This window comes from Balaenoptera physalus (assembly GCF_965194825.1).
Source record: "Balaenoptera physalus genome assembly, chromosome: 14".
NCBI lineage: Eukaryota > Metazoa > Chordata > Mammalia > Artiodactyla > Balaenopteridae > Balaenoptera > Balaenoptera physalus.
The window spans coordinates 5,133,120-5,152,553 of NC_138893.1; the positions used below are offsets into that span (position 1 = coordinate 5,133,120).

At 38.6% G+C, this 19,434-nt stretch overlaps 1 long non-coding RNA gene across 5 annotated transcripts in view; it reads left to right on the plus strand.

Annotated features, from left to right (window-relative positions):
• Positions 1 to 19,434, plus strand: part of LOC309643147 — a 426,223-nt gene that overhangs the window by 390,809 nt on the left and 15,980 nt on the right. The gene's annotated exons all lie outside the window — the stretch shown is intronic.

Here is a 19,434-nt window from a genome sequence, read left to right on the forward strand (position 1 = left end):
TGTTTCCATACAAATTTTAAAATTATTTGTTCTAGTTCTGTAAGATTGGTAATTTGATAGGGATTGCATAGAATCTATAGATTGCCTTGGGTAGTATGGTCATTTTAACAGTATTAATTCTTTGGGACTTTCCTGGTGGTCCAGTGGTTGAGACTTCGCCTTCCAATGCCGGGGGTGTGGGTTCAATCCCTGGTTGGGGAGCTAAGATCCCACATGCCTCATGGCCAAAAAACCAAAACATAAAACCGAAGCAATATTGTAACAAATTCAATAAAGACTTTAAAAATGGTCCACATCAAAAACAAATCTTTAAAAAAATATTAATTCTTTCAGTTCAGGAACACAGTATATCTTTCCATCTGGGTTGTCTTCAATTTCTTTCTTCAGTGTCTTAGAGTTTTTTAAGTACAGGTCGTATACCTCCTTTGGTAGGTTTATTCCTAGGTGTTTTATCCTTTATGATGCAATGGCAAAATAGGATTGTTTTCTTAATTTCTCTTTCTGATAGATCATTGTTAGCATATAAAAATGCAACAGATTTTTGTATATTAACTTTGTATCTTGCAACTTTACTGAATTTATTGATGAGCTCTAGTAGTTTTCTGATGGGGTCTTTAGGATTTTCTATGTATAGTATCATCATCTGCAAACAATAACAGTTACTTCTTCCTTCCCAATTTGGATTCATTTTATTTTTTTTCTTGTCTGATTGCTGTGGCTAGGACTCCCAATACTGTGTTGAATAAAAGTGGGGAGAGTGGACATCCTTGTCTTGTTTCTAACCTTAGAGGAAATTTTTTCAGCTTTTCATCATTGAGTATAATGTTAGCTGTGGGTTTGTCATATATGGCCTTTATTATGTTGCACAATTTCTGGAGAGTTTTTATCATAAATGTATGTTGAATTTTGTCAAAAGCTTATTCTGAATCTCTTAGGTGGTCATTTAATTTTTATTCTTCAATTTATTGGTGTGGTATATCACATTGATTGATTTGCAGATATTGAAAATTCCTTGCATCCCTGAGATATAAATCCTAGTTGATCATGGTGTATGATCCTTTTAATGTATTGTTGGATTCGGTTTGCTAATACTGTGTTGAGGATTTTTGCATGTATGTTCATCAGTGATATTGGCCTGTAATTTTCTTTTTTGTGATATCTTTGTCGAGTTTTGGTATCAGGGTGATGCTGGCCTCATAGAATGAGTTCAGAAGTGTTCCTTCCTTGGCAATTTTTGGAATAGTTTGAGAAAGATAGGTATTAACTCTTCTCTAAATGTTTGGTAGAATTCACCTGTGAGGCATCCAGTCCTGGAATTTTGTTTGTTGGTGTTTTTAAATTACTGATGCAATTTCATTACTGGTAATTGGTCTGTTCATATTTTCTGTGTCTTCTGGTTCAGTCTTGGGAGATTGTACATTTCTAACAATTTGTCCATTTCTCCTAGGTTGTCCATTTTATTGGCATATAGTTGTTCACAGTAGTCTCCTATGATCTTTTGTATTTCATGGTGTAAGTTGTAACTTCTTTTTCACTTCTGATTTTATTGATTTGGGCCCTCTCCCTCTTTTTCTTGATGAATCTGGTTAAAACTTTATCAATTTTATCTTTTCAAAGAGCCAGCTTTTAGTTTCATTGATCTCTTCTATTATTTTCTTAGTCTCTAATTTATTTGTTTATGCTCTTATCTTTATGATTTCTTTCCTTCTACTAACTTTGGGTTTTGTTTGTTCTTCTTTCTCTGGTTGCTTTAGGTATAAGTTTTGGTTGTTTATTTGAGATTTTTCTTATTTCCTGAGGTAAGCTTGTATCATTATATATTGATACTATTGATACTTCCCTCTTAGAACTGCTTTTGCTGTGTCCCATAGGTTTTGGATTATCGCATTTTCATTTTTATTTTTCTCTAGGTATTTTTTTAATTTCCTCTTTGATTTCTTCAGTGATCCATTGGTTGTTCAGTAACATATTGTTTAGCCTCCTCTTGTTTTTTATGCAGTTTTGTTTTTTGGGGTTTTTTTGTAGTTGATTCTAGTCTCATAGGGTTGTGGTTGAAAAAGATGCTTGATATGATTTCAATTTTCTTAAATTTACTGAGGCTTGCCTAGCATGTGATCTGTCTTGGATAATGTTCCATGTGCACTTGAAAAGAAAGTTCATTCTGCTGCTTTTGGATGGAAAGCTCTATAAATATCAGTTACATCCATCTGGTCTAACGTGTTATTTAAGGCCAGTGTTTCCTTATTAATTTTCTGTCTGGATGATCTCTTCATTGATGTAAGTGGGGTGTTAAAGTCTCCTACTATTATTGTGTTACTGTCAACTTCTCCTTTTATGTCTGTTGATATTCCCTTATATATTTAGATGCTCCTATGTTGGGTGTAAATATATTTACAATTGTTATATTTTCTTCTTGGACTGATCACTTAATCATTATGTAGTGCCCTTCTTTGTTTCTTGTAATAGTCTTTATTTTGAAGTCTATTTTGTCTAATATAAGTATTTTTACTCCAACTTTCTTTTGATTTCCATTTGCATGGAATACCTTTTTCCATCCCCTCACTTTCAGTTTGTGTGTTTCTCTAGATCTGAAGTGAGTTTCTTGTAGGCAGCATATATACAGGTCTTACTTTTTAATCCATTCAGCCATTCTGTGTCTTTTGATTAGAGCATTTAGTCCATTTACTTTTAAGGTAATTATTGCTATGTATGTTCTTATTTTGTTACTTGTTTGGGAACTATTTTATAGATCTTTCTTCCCTTTCTTCTTCTTTTGTTCTCTTATGATTTAATGACATTTTTAAAAATTTATTTATTTTATTTATTTATTTTTGGCTGTGTTGGGTCTTCATTTCTGTGCAAGGGCTTTCTCCAGTTGCAGCGAGCGGAGGCCACTCTTCGTCATGGTGCACAGGCCTCTCACTGTCGCGGCCTCTCCCGTTGTGGAGCACAGGCTCCAGACGCGCAGGCTCAGTAGTTGTGGCTCACGGGCCTTGCCGCTCCGTGGCATGTGGGATCTTCCCGGACCGGGGCATGAACCTGTGTCCCCTGCATTGGCAGGCGGATTCCTAACCACTGCGCCACCAGGGAAGCCCTAATGACTATTTTTAGTGTTACGTTTAGATTCCGTTTTCTTTCTGTGTGTGTATACCTGTGATAGATTTTTGGTTTGTGGTTACCATGAGGTTTTTATATAGAAATCTACATATATACATTATTGTTTTAAGTTGCTGATCTCTTATTTTCAAATGCATTTTAAAATCCCTGCATTTTACTCTCCTCCCCTCATTACTGCCACAACTAGAAACAAGAAAATTACAAATGAAAAGCTCATTGGTAAAGGCAAACATACAGTAAAGGTAGGAAATTATCCATGCAAAAAGCTAGTAGGAAGGTTAAAAGACCAAAGTACTAAAATCATCTACATCCACAATAAGCAGTTAAGGGATACAGAAAACAATTGGGAGGTTTATTTTTGGAATTAACTTCTAAATATTACTGTATTTTTCCGGTTTTATTGATATGTAATTGACATATCACTAAATAAGTTTAAGATGTACAGCATAATGGTTTAACTTTCATATACTGTGAAATGATTACTGCAGTAAGTTTGTGTAGCAGCCATCATCTTTATATAGATACAATAGAAAGAAAAAGGAAAAAAAAATTATTTCCTTGTGAAGAGAACTCGGGACTTACTCTCTTAACAACTTTCCTATATATCATACAGCAGTGTTAACTACAGTCATCATGTTGTGCATTATATTGCTAGTACTTATTTATCTTATAACTGAAAGTTTGTATCTTTTAACCACCTTCCTCCAAATTCCTCTCCCCTACCCCCTGCCTCTGACAATCAGTCTCTTTTTCTATGAGTTTTTTTTTAATTGGATTCTACATGTGAGATCATACTGCATTTGTTGTTCTTCGTTTGACTTATTTCACTTAGCATAAAGCCCTCAAGATCAATCCATGTTGTTGCAAATGACAGGATTTTCTCATTTTTATGGCTGAATAATATTCCATTGTATATATTTACTACTACTTCTTAATCCATTCATCCATTGATGGACCCTTAGGTTGCTTTCATGCCGTGGCTATTGTAAATAATATTGCTGCTATGAACATGGGGCTGCAGGTACCTTTTCAAGTTAGCATCTTTGTTTCTTTCAGATATATTTCCAGAAGTGGAATTGTTGGATCATATGGTAGTTTTATTTGTAATATTTTGAGAATCCTCCATACTGTTTTCCACAGTGGCTATACTAGTTTACAGTCCTACCCAGAATGTTCAAGGATTCCCTTCTCTCCACATTCTTGCCACATTTGTTTTCTCTTGTCTATTTCATTATGGCCATTCTAACAGTCATGAGGTGATATCTCATTGTGATTTTGATTGTCATTTCCCTAATGACTAGTGATGTTAAGTGTCCTTTCGTGTATGTGTTGCCCACTCCTGTATCTTCTTTGGAAAAATGTCTATTCAGGTCTTTTACCCTATTTTAATTGAATTATTTGGTGGGTTGTTTTTTTTTTTTGCTGTTGAGTTATATGAGTTCTTTATATATTTTAGATATTAACTTCTTATCAGATATATGGATTTCAAATACTTTTTCTCATTCCTAGGTGATCTTTTCACTTTGTTGATTGTTTCTTTTGCTCTGCAGAAGCATTTTAGTTTCATGTAGTCCCACTTTTTAATTTTGCTTTTATTGCTTGGACTCTAGGAATCATAGCAAAAAATCATTGCCAAGACACATGTCAAGGAGCTTTTTTCCTGGATTTTCTTCTGGGAGTTTTATGGTTTTAGTTTCAGGTCTTACATTTAAGTCCTAATCCATTCTGAGTTAATTTTTGTGAGTGGTGTAAGACAGGGGTCTAGTTAAATTCCTTATGTCCAATTTTCTGAGGATCATCTATTAAAGAGACAACCTTTTTTCTCCATTGAGTATCGTTGGCTCCATTTTCAAATCTTGGTTGGCCGTATATATTTTGGTTTGTTTATGAGCTATCAATTCTGTTCCATTGATTCCTCTGTTTTTACCCAAAACCATATCTTTTGATTACTATAGCTTTAGAGTACAGCTTGAAATCAAGAAGAGTGATGCCTCCTGTTTTGTTCTTCTTTCTCAGGATTGCTTTGGCTATTTGGAGTCTTTGTAGTCCTATGTAAAATTTAGGATGGTTTTTCCTACTTCTGTAAAATGGAATTGGAATGCCATTGGAATCTTGATAGGGGTCACACTGAATCTATAGATGGTTGGCAGTAGTTATGAACATTTGAATAATATGAGTTCTTCTAATCCATGAACATAGTGTACCTATCCATATATTTGTGTCTTCTTCAATTTCTGTCATCAATATCTTGTAATTTTCAGAGTAGAGATCTTTCATCTCCTACTTTAAGTTTATTCCTAAGTATTTTACTGTTTTTGATGCTATTGTAAATGAGATCAACTTCTTTATTTCTTTTTCAGACCATTTGTTGTTAGTATATAGAAATACAAAATTAACCTATAAAAATAGCATCTTGCAGCTTTACTGAATTCATTGATTAGGCATAACAGTTTTTTGGTAGGGTCTTTAGGATTTTCTACATATAAAATCATGTCATCTGCAGAGACAGACAATTTTACTTCATTTAACAATTTTGATGACTTTTATTTCTTTTTCTTGCCTGATGTTCTGGCTAGGATTTCCCATACTATGTTGAATAGGAGTAGTGAGGGTGGGCACCCTTGTCTTGTTTCTGATCTTAGGGAAAAAGCTTTTTTTTTTTTTTTGATGTTTATAGCAAATTTATTCTTTTTTTTTTAAACATCTTTATTGAAGTATAATTGCTTTACAATGGTGTGTTAGTTTCTGCTTTATAACAAAGTGAATCAGTTATACATATACATATGTTCCCATATCTCTTCCCTCTTGCATCTCCCTCCCTCCCACCCTCCCTATCCCACCCCTCTAGGTGGTCACAAAGCACTGAGCTGATCTCCCTGTGCTATGCGGCTGCTTCCCACTAGCTATCTATTTTACATTTGGTAGTGTATATATGTCCATGCCACTCTCTCACCCTGTCACATCTCACCTCTCCCCCTCCCCATATCCTCAAGTCCATTCTCTAGTAGGTCTGTGTCTTTATTCCTGTCTTGCCACTAGGTTCTTCATGACCTTTTTTTTTTTCCTTAGATTCCATATATATGTGTTAGCATACTGTATTTGTTTTTCTCTTTCTGACTTACTTCACTCTGTATGACAGACTCTAACTCCATCCACCTCATCACAAATACCTCCATTTCGTTTCTTTTTATGGCTGAGTAATATTCCATTGTATATATGTGCCACATCTTCTTTATCCATTCATCTGTCCATGGACACTTAGGTTGCTTCCATGTCCTGGCTATTGTAAATAGAGCTGCAATGAACATTTTGATACATGACTCTTTTTGAATTATGGTTTTCTCAGGGTATATGCCCAGTAGTGGGATTGCTGGGTCGTATGGTAGTTCTATTTTTAGTTTTTTAAGGAACTTCCATACTGTTCTCCATAGTGGCTGTATCAATTTACATTCCCACCAACAGTGCAAGAGGGTTCCCTTTTCTCCACACCCTCTCCAGCATTTATTGTTTCTAGCTTTTTTGATGATGGCCATTCTGACCGGTGTGAGATGATACCTCATTGTAGTTTTGATTTGCATTTCTCTAATGATTAATGATGTTGAGCATTCTTTCATGTGTCTGTTGGCAATCTGTATATCTTCTTTGGAGAAATGTCTATTTAGGTGTTCTGCCCATTTTTGGATTGGGTTGTTTGTTTTTTTGTTATTGAGCTGCATGAGCTGCTTGTAAATCTTGGAGATTAATCCTTTGTCGGTTGCTTCATTGGCAAATATTTTCTCCCATTCTGAGGGTTGTCTTTTCGTCTTGTTTATGGTTTCCTTTGCTATGCAAAAGCTTTTAAGTTTCATTAGGTCCCATTTGTTTATTTGTGTTTTTATTTCCATTTCTCTAGCAGGTGGGTCAAAAAGGATCTTGCTGTAATTTATGTCATAGAGTGTTCTGCCTGTTTTCCTCTAAGAGTTTGATAGTGTCTGGCCTTACACTTAGGTCTTTAATCCATTTTGAGTTTATTTTTGTGTATGGTGTCAGGGAGTGTTCTAATTTCATACTTTTACATGTACCTGTCCAATTTTCCCAGCACCACTTATTGAAGAGGCTGTCTTTTCTCCACTGTACATGCTTGCCTCCTTTATCAAAGATAAGGTGACCATATGTGCGTGGGTTTATCTCTGGGCTTTCTCTCCTGTTCCATTGATCTATATTTCTGTTTTTGTGCAGTACCAAACTATCTTGATTACTGTAGCTTTGTAATATTGTCTGAAGTCAGGGAGCCTGATTCCTCCAGCTCCATTTTTCGTTCTCAAGATTGCTTTGGCTATTCGGGGTCTTTTGTGTTTCCATACAAATTGTGAAATTTTTTGTTCTAGTTCTGTGAAAAATGCCAGTGGTAGTTTGATAGGGATTGCATTGAATCTGTAGATTGCTTTGGGTAGTAGAGTCATTTTCACAATGTTGATTCTTCCAATCCAAGACCATGGTATATCTCTCCATCTATTTGTATCATCTTTAATTTCTTTCATCAGTGTCCTATAATTGTCTGCATACAGGTCTTTTGTCTCCTTAGGTAGGTTTATTCCTAGATATTTTATTCTTTTTGTTGCAATGGTAAACGGGAGTGTTTTCTTAATTTCACTTTCAGATTTTTCATCATTAGCATATAGGAATGCAAGAGATTTCTGTGCATTAATTTTGTATCCTGCTACTCTCCCAAATTCATTGATTAGCTCTGGTAGTTTTCTGGTAGCATCTTTAGGATTCTCTATGTATAGTATCATGTCATCTGCAAACAGTGACAGCTTTACTTCTTCTTTTCCGATTTGGATTCCTTTTATTTCTTTTTCTTCTCTGACTGCTGTGGCTAACACTTCCAAAACTATGTTGAATAATAGTGGTGAGAGTGGGCAACCTTGTCTTGTTCCTGATCTTAGTGGAACTGGTTTCAGTTTTTCACCATTGAGAACGATGTTGGCTGTGGGTTTGTCATATATGGCCTTTATTATGTTGAGGAAAGTTCCCTCTATGCCTACTTTCTGGAGGGCTTTTATTATAAATGGGTGTTGAATTTTGTCAAAAGCTTTCTCTGCATCTATTGAGATGATCATATGGTTTTTCTCCTTCAATTTGTTAATATGATGTATCACGTTGATTGATTTGCATATATTGAAGAATCCTTGCATTCCTGGAATAAACCCCACTTGATCATGGTGTATAATCCTTTTAATGTGCTGTTGGATTCTGTTTGCTAGTATTTTGTTGAGGATTTTTGCATCTATATTCATCAGTGATATTGGCCTGTAGTTTTCTTTCTTTGTGACATCTTTGTCTAGTTTTGGTATCAGGGTGATGGTGGCCTCGTAGAATGCGTTGGAGAGTGTTCCTCCCTTTGCAATATTTTGGAAGATTTTGAGAAGGATAGGTGTTAGCTCTTCTCTAAATGTTTGATAGAATTCGCCTGTGAAGCCATCTGGTCCTGGGCTTTTGTTTGTTGGAAGATTTTTAGTCACAGTTTCAATTTCAGTGCTTGTGATTGGTCTGTTCATATTTTCTATTTCTTCCTGGTTCAGTCTCGGCAGGTTGTGCATTTCTAAGAATCTGTCCATTTCTTCCAGGTTGTCCATTTTATTGGCATAGAGTTGCTTGTAGTAATCTCTCATGATCATTTGTATTTCTGCAGTGTCAGTTGTTACTTCTCCTTTTTCATTTCTAATTCTATTGATTTGAGTCTTCTCCCTTTTTCTCTTGATGAGTCTGGCTAATGGTTTATCAATTTTGTTTATCTTCTCGAAGAACCAGCTTTTAGTTTCATTTATTTTTGCTATTGTTTCCTTCATTTCTTTTTCATTTATTTCTGATCTGATCTTTATGATTTCTTTCCTTCTGCTAGCTTTGGGGGTTTTTTGTTCTTCTTTCTCTAATTGCTTTAGGTGCAAGGTTAGGTTGTTTATTTGAGATGTTTCCTGTTTCTTGAGGTAGGCTTGTATTGCTATAAACTTCCCTCTTAGAACTGCTTTTGCTGCAACCCATAGGTTTTGGGTCGTCGTGTCTCCATTGTCATTTGTTTCTAGGTATTTTTTGATTTCCCCTTTGATTTCTTCAGTGATCACTTAGTTATTAAGTAGTGTATGTGTAGCCTCCATGTGTTTGTATTTTTTACAGATCTTTTCCTTTAATTGATATCTAGTCTCATAGCATTGTGGTCGGAAAAGATACTTGATACGATTTCAATTTTCTTAAATTTACCAAGGCTTGATTTGTGACCCAAGATATGATCTATCCTGGAGAATGTTCCATGAGCACTTGAGAAAAATGTATATTCTGTTGTTTTTGGGTGGAATGTCCTATAAATATCAATTAAGTCCATCTTGTTTAATGTATCATTTAAAGCTTGTGTTTCCTTATTTATTTTCATTTTGGATGATCTGTCCATTGGTGAAAGTGGGGTGTTAAAGTCCCCTACTATGATTGTGTTACTGTCGATTTCCCCTTTTATGGCTGTTAGTATTTGCTTTATGTATTGAGGTGCTCCTATGTTGGGTGCATAAATATTTACAATTGTTATACCTTCCTCTTGGATTGATCCCTTGATCATTATATAGTGTCCTTCTTTGTCTCTTGTAATAGTCTTTATTTCAAAGTCTATTTTGTCTGATATGAGAATTGCTACTCCAGCCTTCTTTTGATTTCCATTTGCATGGAATATCTTTTTCCATCCCCTTACTTTCAGTCTGTATGTGTCTCTAGGTCTGAAGTGGGTCTCTTGTAGACAGCATATATATGAGTCTTGTTTTTGTATCCATTCAGCCAGTCTGTGTCTTTTGGTGGGAGCATTTAATCCATTTACATTTAAGGTAATTATCGATATGTATGTTCCTATTCCCATTTTCTTAAATGTTTTGGGTTTGTTATTGTAGGTGTTTTCCTTCTCTTGTGTTTCTTGCCTGGAGACGTTCCTTTAGCATTTGTTGTAAAGCTGGTTTGGTGGTGCTGAACTCTCTCAGCTTTTGCTTGTCTGTAAAGGTTTTAATTTCTCCATCAAATCTGAATGAGATCCTTGCTGGGTAGAGTAACCTTGGTTGTAGGTTTTTCTCCTTCATGACTTTAAGTATATCCTGCCACTCCCTTCTGGCTTGCAGAGTTTCTGCTGAAAGATCAGATGTTAACCTTATGGGGATTCCCTTGTGTGTTATTTGTTGTTTTTCCCTTGCTGCTTTTAATATGGTTTCTTTATATTTAATTTTTGATAGTTTGATTAATATGTGTCTTGGCGTGTTTCTCCTTGGATTAATCCTGTATGGGACTCTCTGTGCTTCCAGGACTTGATTAACTATTTCCTTTCCCATATTAGGGAAGTTTTCAACTATAATCTCTTCAAATATTTTCTCAGTCCCTTTCTTTTTCTCCTCTTCTTCTGGGACCCCTATAATTCGAATGTTGGTGCGTTTAATGTCGTCCCAGAGGTCTCTGAGACTGTCCTCAGTTCTTTTCATTCTTTTTTCTTTATTGTGCTCTGCAGTAGTTATTTCCACTATTTTATCTTCCAGGTCACTTATCCGTTCTTCTGCCTCAGTTATTCTGCTATTGATCCCGTCTAGAGTATTTTTAATTTCATTTATTGTGTTTTTCATCGTTGCTTGGTTCCTCTTTTGTTCTTCTACGTCCTTGTTAAATGTTTCTTGCATTTTGTCTATTCTATTTCAAAGATTTTGGATCATCTTTACTCTCATTATTCTGAATTCTTTTTCAGGTAGACTGCCTATTTCCTCTTCATTTGTTAGGTCTGGTGTGTTTTGACCCTGCTCCTTCATCTGCTGTGTGTTTTTTTGTCTTCTCATTTTGCTTATCTTACTGTGTTTGGGGTCTCCTTTTCACAGGCTGCAGGTTCGTAGTTCCCGTTGTTTTTGGTATCTGTCCCCTGTGGCTAAAGTTGGTTCAGTGGGTTGTGAAGGCTTCCTGGTGGAGGGAACTAGTGCCTGTGTTCTGGTGGATGAGGCTGGATCTTGTCTTTCTGGTGGGCACGTCCACGTCTGGTGATGTGTTTTGGGGTGTCTGTGGCCTTATTATGATTTTAGGCAGCCTCTCTGCTAATGGATGGGGCTGTGTTCCTGTCTTGCTAGTTGTTTGGCATAGGGTGTCCAGCACTGTAGCTTGCTGGTCATTGAGTGAAGCTGGGTCTTGATGTTGAGATGGAGATCTCTGAGAGATTTTCGCCGTTTGGTATTACGTGGAGCTGGGAGGTCTCTTGTGGACCAGTGTCCTGAAGTTGGCTCTCCCACCTCAGAGGCACAGCCCTGATGCCTGGCTGGAGCACCAAGAGCCTGTCATCCACACGGTTCAGAATAAAAGGGAGAAAAAATAGAAAGATAGAAAGAAAGAGGATAAAATAAAATAAAATAAAATAAAATAAAGCTATTATAATAAAAAATAAGAAAAATAATTATTAAGAATAAATTTATTAAGAAAAAATTTTTTTTTAATTTTTAAAAATAGGTTTATTAATTTTTTAATAAAAAATAAGAAAAAATTATTAAGAAAAAATTTATTAAGAAAGAAAATTTTTTTTAAATTTTTTAAAATAAAAAATATGAAAAAACTTATTAAAAAATTTTTTTTTAATTTTTAAAAATATAAAATAAGGAAAAAATTATTAAGGAAACATTTATTAGGAAAAAAAATTTTTTTAAGTAAAACAAACAAAAAAAACTGGACAGACCTAACCCTAGGACTAATGGTGAAAGCAAAGCTATACAGACAAAATCTCACCCAGAAGCATACATATACACACTCACAAAAAAAAGGAAAAGGGGAAAAATTAATATAGCCTGCTCCCAAAGTCTACCTCCTGAATTTGGGATGATTCGTTGTCTATTCAGGTATTCAACAGATGCAGGCACATCAAGTTGTTTGTGGAGCTTTAATCCGCTGCTCCTGAGGCTGCTGGGAGAGATTTCCCTTTCTCTTCTTTGTTCGTACAGCTCCCGGGGTTCAGCTTTGGATTTGGACCCGCCTCTGCTTGTAGGTCGCCTGAGGGCATCTGTTCCCCGCCCAGACAGAACGGGGTTAAAGGAGCCGCTGATTCGGGGGCTCTGGCTCACTCAGGCCGGGGGGAGGGAGGGGTACAAATGCGGGGCGAGCCTGCGGCGGCAGAGGCCAGCGTGATGTTGCAACAGCCTGAGGCGCGCCGTGCGTTCTCCTGGGGAAGTTGTCCCTGGATCACGGGAGCCTGGCGGTGGCGGGCTGCACAGGCTCCCGGGAGGGGCGGTGTGGATAGTGACCTGTGCTCGAACACAGGCTTCTTGGTGGCGGCAGCAGCACCGTTAGCGTCTCATGCCCGTCTCTGGGGTCCGCGCTGATGGCCGTGGCTCGCGCCCGTCTCTGGAGCTCGTTTAGGTGGCGCTCTGAATCCCCTCTCCTTGCGCAGTGCGCAACAAAGAGGGAAAAAAATGTCTCTTGCCTCTTCGGCAGCTCCAGACCTTTTCCCGGACTCCCTCCTGGCTAGCCGTGGCGCACTAGCCCCTTCAGGCTGTGTTCACGCAGCCAACCCCAGTCCTCTCCCTGCAATCCGACCGAAGCCCAAGCCTCAGCTCCCAGCCCCCGCCCTCCCCGGCGGGTGAGCAGACAAGCCTCTCGGGTTGGTGAGTGCTACTCGGCACCGATCCTCTGTGCGGGAATCTCTCCGCTTTGCCCTCCGCACCCCTGTGGCTGCGCTGTCCTCCGTGGCTCCGAAGCTTCCCTGCTCCGCCACCCGCAGTCTCCACCCGCAAAGGGGCTTCTTAGTGTGTGGACACCTTTCCTCCTTCGCAGCTCCCTCCCACTGGTGCAGGTCCCATCCCTATTCTTTTGTCTGTTATTTCTTTTTTCTTTTGCCCTACCCAAGTACGTGGGGATTTTTTTGCCTTTTGGGAGGTCTGGCATCTTCTGCCAGCGTTCAGTGGGTGTTCTGTAGGAGCAGTTCCACGTGTAGATGTATTTCTACTGTATCCGTTTATCAGAAAGGGATGAACAGCCAGAGAGAGCGGTGGAGGGCGAGGCCCGGGAGGGACCCGAGCGTGGGAGCTTCTGTCTCCGTGGAGTTTGGGGGGGCGTCACTCTCCCAACGTGCGGATGGGTTCCCCGACCCGGAAGCTCTCGGAACCCCTCTATGTAGGGTTTTTACGGGGCTGCTGCCAGGCACGACTGTCAGAAGCCTCGCGCCTCGGGAGCCGCTCCAGAAAAAGCTTTTAATCTTTCTCCACTGAGTGTGATATTAGCTGTGGGCTTATCACATGTGGGCTTTATTATGTTGAGATATGTTTCTTTCACGCCTAATTTGTTAAGACTTTTTATCATGAAAAGATGTTGATTTTGTCAAATGCTTTTTCTGCATCTATTGAGACGATCATATAGTTTTTTCCCTTTCATTTTATTCATGTGATGTATCACATTGATCAGTTTATGTATTTTGAATCATCCTTGCATCCAGGGATAAATTCCACTTGACCATGGTGAGTGATAGTTTTAATGTGCTGCTGAATTTGGTTTGCTTGTATGTTACTGAGCATTTTTGCATCTATATTGATCAGAGATATTAGTCAGTAGTTTTCTTTTCTGATAGTGTCTTTTTCTGTTTGGGTATCAGGTAATGCTGGCCTTGTGAAATGAGTTTGGCCATGTTCCCTTCTCTTCAATATTGTGCAATAGTTTGAAAAGGATAAATATTAGTTCTTCTTTAAGTGTTTGGTAGAATTCCACTGTGAAGCCATCTGGTCCTAGACTTTTATTTGGGGCAGGGGGTGGGGGAATGACTACCAGTTCAATTTCATTACTAGTGATTGGTCTGTTCAGATTTTCTATTTCTTCCTGATTCAGTCTTGGAATATTTTATGTTTCTAGGAAATTATCCATTTGTTCTAGGTTGTCCACTCTGTTGGCATATAATTGTTTGTAGTATTCTCTTATGATTGTTTGTATTTCTGTGATAAAAGTTGTAACTTCTCCTCTTTCATTTCTGATTTTATTTATTTGGGCCTTCTCTCTTCTTGATGAGTCTGGGTAAAGGTTTGTGTATTTTGTTTATCTTTTAAAAACCAGTTCTTAGTTTCATTGATCTTTTCTATTGTATTTTAGTCTCTATTTTATTTATTTCTGCCCTGGTATATATTATTTCCTTCCTTCTACTGACTTTGGGCTTTGTTTGTTCTTCTTTTTCTAATTCCTTTAGATGTAAAATTAGGTAGTTTATTTGACATTTTTCTTGTTTTTTTGAGATTGGCCTTTATCACTATGAACTTCCCTCTTAGAGCTGCTTAGATATTGGAAATTTATGTTTCTATTTTCATTCATGTCAAGGTATGTTTTTATTTCCTCTTTGATTTTTTTTTGTTGACCCATTTGTTTGTTAGTTGCATGTTATTTCGTCTCAATATGTTTGTGTTTTTTCCAGTTTTCTTCCTATAATTAATTTTAAGTTTCATACTGCTGTGGGCAGAAAAGATGCTTGATATGATTTCAGTCTTAAATTTTTGAGACTTGTTTTGTGGCCTAGCCTGTGATCCATTCTGGAGAATGCTCCATGTGCATTTGAAAAGAAGGTGCATTCTGCTGTTTTTGGATGTAATGTTCTCTCTCTCTCTGAATATATAAATATATAAATAAATAAATATATAGAGAGAGTCCATCTGATCTAATGTGTCATTAAAAGCCACTGCTTCCTTATTGATTTTCTTTCCAGATGATCTATCCATTGATGTAAGTGGAGTGTTGAAGTCCCCTGCTACTATTGTACTACTATCAATTTTTCCCTTTATGTCTGTTAATATTGGCTTTATATATTTAAATGCTCTTATATTATGTGCATATATGTTAACCAGTGTTATATTTTCTTATTGGGTTGACCCCTTTATTATTTGTCTCTTGTCATAGTCTTTGTTTTAAAGTCTATTTTGTCTGATATGAGTATTGCTACCACAGATTTCATTTCCATTTGCATAGAATATCTTTTTCTATTTCTTCACTTTCTGTCTGTGTGTCTTTAGCTCTGAAGTGAGTCTCTTATAGGCAGCATATAGATGGGTCTTGTTTTTTTTCATCCATTTACCCACTCTGTATCTTTTGATTGGGGTATTTAGTTCATTTATGTTTAAAGTGATTATTGATAGGTATATACGTATTGCCATTTTGTTACTTATTTTCTAGTTGTTCTTCTCTGTCCTTTTCTTCTTTTAGTCTCTTCCCTTGTGGTTTGATGGTTTTCTTTAGTGCTATGTTTGGGTTCCTTTCTCTTTGTTTTTTTGTGTATCTGTTATAGGTTTTTGGTTTGTGATTACCACGTGGTCCATATATATAGACATATATGTTTATTTATTTTAAGCTGTTGTTTAAGTTTGAACACACTCTATAAGCTCTACATTTTTTTTACACCCCTGCAAATATGCTTTTGACATCATATTTTACATTTTATTTTGTGTATTCCTTAACTGTTTATTGTAGTTATGGTTGATTTTACAACTTTTTTCTTTTACCTTCCAACTAGCTTTGTAAGTGGTTGATCCACTGCCTTTACTATATGTTTGCCTTTAACAGTGAGATTTTTTTTTCTTTCAATATATTTTCTTATTTCTTGTTATGACCTTTTCTTTTCACTTAAAGAAGATCCTTTAACATTTTTGTAAGCCCGGTTTAGTGGCAGTGAACTCTCAGTTTTTACTTTCTGGGAAACTCTTTATTTCTCCATTAATTCTGAATGATAACTTTGCTGAGTAGAGTATCCTTGGTTGTAGGTTTTTTCTTTTTAGCACTTTAAATACATTATGCCACTCCCTTCTGGCCTGCAAAGTATCTGCTGAAAAATCAGCTGATAGCTTTATGGGGCTGTAAGTATGTAAGTCCTTATTTTTCTCTTACTGCCTTTAAAATTCTCTTTAACTTTTGCCACTTTAATTATGATATGCCTTGGTGTGGCTCTCTTTGGGTCCATCTTGTTTGGGAATCTCTGTGCTTCCTGGATCTAGATATCTATTCCCTTCCCCAGGTTAGGGAAGTTTTCAGCCATTATTTCATCAAATACATCTTCTGTCCCTTTCTTTCTCTCCTCTGGAATCTCTGTAATGCTACTGTTAGTATGTTTGATGCTGTCCCATAGGTCCCTTAAACTATTCTCATTTTTAAAAATTCTTTTTTCTTTTTGCCATTGTGATTGGCTGATTTCCACTACTCTTTCTTCCAAATCACCTGTGCATTCTTCTGTCTTATCTAATCTGCTCTTGATTCCCTGTAGTGTATTTTTATTTCACTGATTATATTCTTCAGCTCTGACTGGCTCTTTTCTATATTTTCTAATTTTTTGAAGTTATTGCCATATTCTCCATTTTTCTCCCAAGATCAGTAAGCATTTTTATGACCATTGATTTGAACTCTTTATCAGGTAAATCACTTATCTCTGATTCATTAGGGGGGTTGTGGAGTTCTGTCATGTTCTTTCATTTGTAACACATCCTCTGTCTTCTCATTTTGTTTGACTTTCTGTGTTTATGAATTAGATGAAACAGTTACTCTACCAGTCTTGAAAGCCTGTCCTTGTGTAGGAGCACCCGTTTGCAGACTGCATGTGTCTTGTGGCTTTGGCAGGAGGGCTGGAGCTGAAGTGGTCATGGGCCAGGGCTTCTCCCAGGGCATGCCAGGGCAGCCACCTTGGTGGGTGTTGGGGGGGCGCGGCTGGGGCCAGAGCCTGGTGCAAGCCAGGGCTTCTCCCAGATTACACTGGGAGCCACCACATAGATGGGTGTGGGGAACACTGGAGCCCAGCATGGACCAGGACTTCTCCTGTGGTGCACCAGGGGCTACTGCCTTGGTGGGTAGGAGGGACTGGAGCTGGAGCTCAGAACAGGCTGGGGGGCATGCTATCTTAGCAGGCTGGCTAGAGTGCCAGGTGCTTTTCAATCTGCTGCCTCTATGCTGGGACTCAGAGCAAGTAACCCCTTTAGGAGCAAGTTTTGGTTTCTTGTTGTCCTCTGGCTCTCCTGGTTGTAAACCCCAGGGGGGCTCATATTCCCAATTCTAGTCCCTAGGGCTAAGGTGCTCTATTTGGGGTTTGAACCCCTCATTTCTTAGGGAGGACTTCCAAGTTTGTGATATCCCCTTCTGCTTGTGGGTCACCCATTGGGGTGTTGGTCCTGACTAGATTGCATCTGTGCCCCTCCTACCTGTCTTGATGGGTTTTTCCTTTATATCCTTAATTGTAGAAGAGACGTTCTGCTAGCCTTCAGGTTGCTCTCAGAGAAAGTTGTTCTATACGTGGTTGTAGTTTGGGTGTGTCCATGGGAGGAGTTGAGCTCAGAATCTTCCTACTCTGCCGACCTGCCTCTCTTTCATTCTTTTTGCTCCTATGACTAGATAATGTCCTATCTTCCAGGTTGCTGATTCTTTGTCTGCATGGTCAAGTGGGCTTTTGAAGCTCTCTATTGAATTATCAATTCATTTATTCTGTTTTTCAGCCCTAGGATTTCCATTTTGAGGTTTTTTGGTTTTGTTTATTGTTGTTTTGTTTTTGTTAGTGGTTTCTATTTCTTTGTTAAAATTATTTGGTTCATGTGTTACTTTCTTAATTCCATTGAGTTGCCTGTGTTTTCTTGTAGTTCAGTAACTTAAGAGGATTATTCTGAATTCTTTGCCTATTGCATTTAATAGTGCTCCATTTTTTTAGGATCCTTTATTAGTGCTTTATTAATTTCCTTGCATGGTGTCATATTTATGTGATGTTTTATGGTCCTTGATTTCTTACACTGGTATATTTGAATAAGTGGTCTCCTCCTCCAGACTTTGCTGGTTCACCTTGGCAGAGAAAATTTTTCACCGGTCAGCTCAGTTGGGTTTCCAGGCATGTCTGCTGGTAACATCCTTGGGCAGGTGGGGAGCTGCTAAGGGTCTATTTTGGGGCAAGGCAACTGTTTGAGCTCTAAGGTCAGGGTGAGGCATGTGCCCCTAGCTGCGAACAGCTGGATAGACTGCTACTTGGTTCCCTGCCCAAGGGAGGCTATAGGATGTGCTCCACATTTGCTTGGATTCTCTGGTGATGCTTGTTAAGTGGTCATGACTGGCCTCTTTACTCAGCAGTAGGTAGGGCTATGTATTACCTTGCCTTGCAGGACTGCAGGTCAGGACCCAGGGGCTGCACAGCTTGTTGTTTGGGGACGTGAATCAGGCAAGAGTGTAAAATGAGTATCTTGGTCAGGCAAGGCCACCAGTTTTGCTCTGCAGATGGGAACAGCCATGGATTGTGCTCATGGGTTTCAAGTGACACTGTAAGCAGAGCTATTGGAGCGGCTATGAGTGTGCTCTGGCTAGGCTCCCCGATCAGGAAGCCTGAAGGAGCTATGAACGGAACTATGAATTCACTTCCCTTCCCCAGTGCAGTGGGAGAAGCAACTCCAAGACCATGATAAGTCTCTTTGTTTGTGGTGGTGACTCAAGCCAACCCATGCCCCAAGTTCCCTGGCCAAAGAGGGCCGCTTGCTTTGCCCTGGAGGTCAGCTCTGCTGCCTGCCTCTCAGCTTGCGCGTTACTGGGTGATGCAGCAGCTTCCAGGTGCTCTGCCAGCCCTTCCTGTCAGACGGGGTGGGGACTCACAGTCCACAGAGGGCGAGGCTATGGCTCAGCTCCCTTGCCTGGGTGTGGGCAGGCCAGGCTCCAGGGCCTGAAAAACTCATTTGAGGACCTGAATCAGGCAGACCTGCACTCCTGTAAGTTCCCTGGCCAGACTGTGCTACCGTCTTGGTTCTGCAGATAAGCAGAGCCGCTGCTTGGGACTTCTACTTGGGCACTGCAGGTAGGAGCTCAGACTGCCAAGATCCGAGGGCTGGTTGTTGCAAGCCCCTCCCTAGTGGGGTCTTATCCATGAACAGTTGCTGGTTTTTCTTTTAGTTAGGGGACGTGAAGTCAGGAATGACCTGTCACCATCTTGGTGACATCATTCTCTATGATTGCCTTCTTGGAGTATCCTCAGGGGAAGCGACCTCATGTTGTTTCAAGGTAAATCTCATTTCTGAATACTGCAAAGTCACTGGGAGTCAAATCTAGGAAGTGATGGGTCATCAACAAAGCTGTGTCATAACCCTTTTGGCTTACACACTCCTTTCAAGAATGTGATTAAATCTATGAAACCTAGAAAAAGGAGAAAGGGAGGCTGTGAATAATATTTTGCATTGAAAGCACAGGCCTGTTTCTATGAGATGGGTACTTTCAACCATTTTGTCAAAAACCGGGGTTTCTAGACAGCACTCAAGAGCTCCCTTGGCATGCTGTAAATGCAAGGAGGCCTGTGTTGAAGCGTAGGTTATTCCATCC